This window comes from Biomphalaria glabrata, chromosome 5, assembly GCF_947242115.1.
Source record: "Biomphalaria glabrata chromosome 5, xgBioGlab47.1, whole genome shotgun sequence".
Taxonomy (NCBI): Eukaryota; Metazoa; Mollusca; class Gastropoda; family Planorbidae; genus Biomphalaria; species Biomphalaria glabrata.
In genome coordinates this window covers 24,763,166-24,768,875 of record NC_074715.1, presented here as the reverse complement: position 1 = coordinate 24,768,875, position 5,710 = coordinate 24,763,166, and the positions used below count along the sequence as shown (strand labels likewise).

The window sequence follows — 5,710 nt, the reverse complement described above, 5'->3', positions numbered from 1 at the left end:
CTGCCGAAACTGAAAAAGATAAGATCTAAATGTGGCTCAACAAAGATGGCAGACAGGTTGTAGGAGTCAGCTATAGAGATCGTGTTTCAATGAAGGAAATCATATGCCGAACTTGGAGTCGACCCCTTAGTAAGGTTGTGACAGAGCGTCGCTTGAGGTTTGCGGGACATGTTCTCCGACAAAATGAATTACACATAATAAGAGTTGTGAAGACATCCTAGTACAACTTGGCGCCACACATTCATGTAGGTCCTCAGAGCAGGTGGGAAGAGGCTTCAGACATTACCAGTGACAGATTTTTGTGGAAACAACTTGCCACCCAATGCGCCGAACGGCGCGGGATTATGTAAGTCAGTAAGATTAGCAGATTAGGTTATAAGTTATAAAATGGTTTAATTTATTAGTTTACACTTAGGATTAGCGTGGGGCCTATGAAAGTGCGGGGCCCACTGCGATCGCATAGGTTGCAGTGCCCTAAGGCCGGCCATGCAAAATAGCGGGGTATGCTACGCGTGGGTCGACTAGTATATGTATATAATATATCTTGTCCTATTAGTCGACAAGTAGTCGTTAAGCTGAAGAACACCAACCTTACAGACTATGGTCTATTTAGTGTAGGCCCTTATCTCATTGTCTGGATTGGAGTAACTTAGAGAGCATATTATGCAACTTAAAGATACCGAGTTCTGTAACTTAGAGACAATACATTCTGTAACCTAAAGGCAGTACATTCTGTAACCTAAAGGCAGTACATTTTGTAACTTAACACTAAATTACAAATGAGTCAACATAAGAACCCTAAAGTTTCCAAGTTAAAGATATACTTATTGAACTAGTATCTGTAACCAGGTGTCTATGCTGGGATGTATTGAAATCTATGCTCATAAACTGAGGGATGCGTCTCTCTCTCTCTCTCTCTCTCTCTCTCTCTCTCTTTCTTCGCTGCTCTCAGTGGGTTAGGACGTACATGACGATTTCAGAGAAATAAAAAAAAAACATTGAACCAAATTGTCAAATAAGTCTTAAATTAAAAAAAATATAATAGAATTTCATAAGAAAAATGCGAAAAAGAGCATTGTTTCTGTAGCTAGAGTGCACAACTTTTAAGTGATCCGACACAGTCTTCAAAATAAAGATTTTATCTCAAAAAACAAGTAAAATATGAAAAATCCTTTTTAAAAAAAAATGCTTATCTAAAGGGGAAGAACTCCGTCCATAACACTATATCTACCAATGAATAATGTACAAGTAATTTCCCTTATTCGATATTAAACAAATTAATTAATTATCAATAATTAATTGATTAATTTTTTATTTTTTTTTTTTGGTTGTTGTTTTTTTATTGATACATGTTTTGTTGGGTACAATAAATAATTGTTTAAAGTATCAACTTGATCGGAGAATGCGTGAGGGAGAGATCGCGTTAACAATTATTTAAGGGGACTAAACCCAACAAATTTAGTCATAACTGTGAATACTGAACCTTTTAGTTTCCGTTGTTGCTATTGCACACAAATAAAGTTAAAAACCAGTAATTAATTATCCAATTGGTTAATTTTTTTTATTGGTTCATGTCTATGTCAATGAATAATTGTGCGAACGGACATATAGATTTATCTCAATAATATAGAATTATTTCCTTTTTTTTATATGAAACAAAGTAGTTAAATTACCAAAAATGAATTCACTGATTGATTATTTTCTCAAATTGATTCATGTTTTGTCCAGTAGAATAAATAATGGTGTAAATTTTCAACGTGATCCGTGAATGAATGTGGGATAAATGACGTGAATGAATGTGGGATAAATGACGTGAATGAATGTGGGATAAATGACGTGAATGAATGTGGGATAAATGACATGAATGAATGTGGGATAAATGACGTGAATGAATGTGGGATAAATGACGTGAATGAATGTGGGATAAATGACGTGAATGAATGTGGGATAAATGACGTGAATGAATGTGGGATAAATGACGTGAATGAATGTGGGATAAATGACGTGAATGAATGTGGGATAAATGACGTGAATGAATGTGGGATAAATGACGTGAATGAATGTGGGATAAATAACGTGAATGCTTATATAGTGGGACAAAACCCCACATGTTTAACGATATCTCTTATTCTGAGAGATTAATTTATCTTTAAGGTATCAGACAAAATAATGAATAGCCAGTAATTGACTTATTGGTTAATTTTTGTTTTATTGATTCACGTTTGTTAGGTACACAATCAATAACTGTGTACAGTTTCAACTTCATCCAAGAATGGATCTGGGAGAATAAAAACGTGTTCAAAATGTGTACCAGACAGACAGACAGACAGAGTGACTATATGCTTTGCAAAATGTAACTAAAAGTCACCTTCTGATATATGGGTTGGTGAATATCGAATAGCCATTCTTTTAGACTTACGCATATCTCCAGGAAAAAGCCGATTGATAATGTCAGCAGGATAGCTACTGAAAAGAGTGTAAAAGTAAAAGTGCTTTATTTAATTACTTAATAATTACCAGCATTTACTAGAAGCCCATACATAGTAGTTATAATTAGACTGTGTGTTTACATCTGTATAGGTCAGTATAGGAGAAGGTTAAATTATTGTGACATCAAGAGGCCTGGCCTACATTAACTTTAACCTTGACCTAGAGCAAGGTTTGTACTAAATATAAAATAAAACAAAGACAAATCTATGTAGCTAGGTTCCCAGTACGTTATATAATCTATGTAGCTAGGTTCTCAGTACGTCATATAATCTATGTAGCTAGGTTCTCAGTATGTCGTCAAATAATCTATGTAGCTAGGTTCCCAGTAAGTCAAATAATCTATGTAGCTAGGTTCTCAGTACGTCATATAATCTATGTAGCTAGGTTCCCAGTACGTCATATAATCTATGTAGCTAGGTTTCCAGTACGTCATATAATCTATGTAGCTAGGTTTCCAGTACGTCAAATAATCTATGTGGCTAGGTTTCCAGTACGTCATATAATCTATGTAGTTAGGTTTCCAGTACGTCATATAATCTATGTAGCTAGGTTCCCAGTACGTCATATAATCTATGTAGCTAGGTTTCCAGTACGTCATATAATCTATGTGGCTAGGTTTCCAGTACGTCATATAATTTATGTGGCTAGGTTCCCAGTACGTCATATAATCTATGTAGCTAGGTTTCCAGTACGTCATATAATCTATGTAGCTAGGTTCCCAGTACGTCATATAATTTATGTGGCTAGGTTCCCAGTACGTCAAATAATCTATGTAGCTAGGTTTCCAGTACGTCATATAATCTATGTGGCTAGGTTCCCAGTATGTCGTCAAATAATCTATGTAGCTAGGTTTCCAGTACGTCATATAATCTATGTAGCTAGGTTCCCAGTACGTCATATAATCTATGTAGCTAGGTTCCCAGTACGTCAAATAATCTATGTAGCTAGGTTCTCAGAACGTCATATAATCTATGTAGCTAGGTTTCCAGTACGTCATATAATCTATGTAGCTAGTTTCCCAGTACGTCATATAATCTATGTAGCTAGGTTTCCAGTACGTCATATAATCTATGTGGCTAGGTTTCCAGTACGTCATATAATTAATGTGGCTAGGTTCCCAGTACGTCATATAATCTATGTAGCTAGGTTTCACGTACGTCATATAATCTATATGGCTAGGTTTCTAGTACGTCATATAATCTATGTAGCTAGATTTCCAGTACGTCATATAATCTATTTAGCTAGGTTTCTAGTACGTCATATAATCTATGTAGCTAGGTTTTCAGTAGGTCATATAATCTATGTGGCTAGGTTTCCAGTACGTCATATAATTTATGTGGCTAGGTTCCCAGTACGTCATATAATCTATGTAGCTAGGTTTCCAGTACGTCATATAATCTATGTAGCTAGGTTCTCAGTACGTCATATAATCTATGTAGCTAGGTTCCCAGTACGTCATATAATCTATGTAGCTAGGTTTCCAGTACGTCATATAATCTATGTAGCTAGGTTCCCAGTACGTCAAATAATCTATGTGGCTAGGTTTCCAGTACGTCATATAATCTATGTAGTTAGGTTTCCAGTACGTCATATAATCTATGTAGCTAGGTTCCCAGTACGTCATATAATCTATGTAGCTAGGTTTCCAGTACGTCATATAATCTATGTGGCTAGGTTTCCAGTACGTCATATAATTTATGTGGCTAGGTTCCCAGTACGTCATATAATCTATGTAGCTAGGTTTCCAGTACGTCATATAATCTATGTAGCTAGGTTCCCAGTACGTCATATAATTTATGTGGCTAGGTTCCCAGTACGTCAAATAATCTATGTAGCTAGGTTTCCAGTACGTCATATAATCTATGTGGCTAGGTTCCCAGTATGTCGTCAAATAATCTATGTAGCTAGGTTCCCAGTACGTCATATAATCTATGTAGCTAGGTTCCCAGTACGTCATATAATCTATGTAGCTAGGTTCCCAGTACGTCAAATAATCTATGTAGCTAGGTTCTCAGAACGTCATATAATCTATGTAGCTAGGTTTCCAGTACGTCATATAATCTATGTAGCTAGTTTCCCAGTACGTCATATAATCTATGTAGCTAGGTTTCCAGTACGTCATATAATCTATGTGGCTAGGTTTCCAGTACGTCATATAATTTATGTGGCTAGGTTCCCAGTACGTCATATAATCTATGTAGCTAGGTTTCACGTACGTCATATAATCTATATGGCTAGTTTTCTAGTACGTCATATAATCTATGTAGCTAGATTTCCAGTACGTCATATAATCTATGTAGCTAGGTTTCTAGTACGTCATATAATCTATGGAGCTAGGTTCTCAGTACGTCATATAATCTATGTAGCTAGGTTCCCAGTACGTCATATAATCTATGTAGCTAGGTTTCCAGTACGTCATATAATCTATGTAGCTAGGTTCCCAGTACGTCAAATAATCTATGTGGCTAGGTTTCCAGTACGTCATATAATCTATGTAGTTAGGTTTCCAGTACGTCATATAATCTATGTAGCTAGGTTCTCAGTACGTCATATAATCTATGTAGCTAGGTTTCCAGTATGTCATATAATCTATGTGGCTAGGTTTCCAGTACGTCATATAATTTATGTGGCTAGGTTCCCAGTACGTCATATAATCTATGTAGCTAGGTTTCCAGTACGTCATATAATCTATGTAGCTAGGTTCCCAGTACGTCATATAATTTATGTGGCTAGGTTCCCAGTACGTCAAATAATCTATGTAGCTAGGTTTCCAGTACGTCATATAATCTATGTGGCTAGGTTCCCAGTATGTCGTCAAATAATCTATGTAGCTAGGTTCCCAGTACGTCATATAATCTATGTAGCTAGGTTCCCAGTACGTCATATAATCTATGTAGCTAGGTTCCCAGTACGTCAAATAATCTATGTAGCTAGGTTCTCAGAACGTCATATAATCTATGTAGCTAGGTTTCCAGTACGTCATATAATCTATGTAGCTAGTTTCCCAGTACGTCATATAATCTATGTAGCTAGGTTTCCAGTACGTCATATAATCTATGTGGCTAGGTTTCCAGTACGTCATATAATTTATGTGGCTAGGTTCCCAGTACGTCATATAATCTATGTAGCTAGGTTTCACGTACGTCATATAATCTATATGGCTAGGTTTCTAGTACGTCATATAATCTATGTAGCTAGATTTCCAGTACGTCATATAATC

At 36.1% G+C, this 5,710-nt stretch overlaps 1 protein-coding gene across 1 annotated transcript in view; it reads right to left on the bottom strand.

Annotated features, from left to right (window-relative positions):
* LOC106059246 (cAMP-specific 3',5'-cyclic phosphodiesterase 4C-like) overlaps window positions 1–2,385 on the bottom strand; it is a 295,596-nt gene extending 293,211 nt beyond the window's left edge. Inside the window, exon 1 of the mRNA XM_056029187.1 lies at window positions 2,369–2,385. The gene's annotated coding sequence lies outside the window, so the exon portion shown is untranslated. The remainder of the gene's footprint in view (window positions 1–2,368) is intronic.
* Window positions 2,386–5,710: the final 3,325 nt, after the last annotated feature.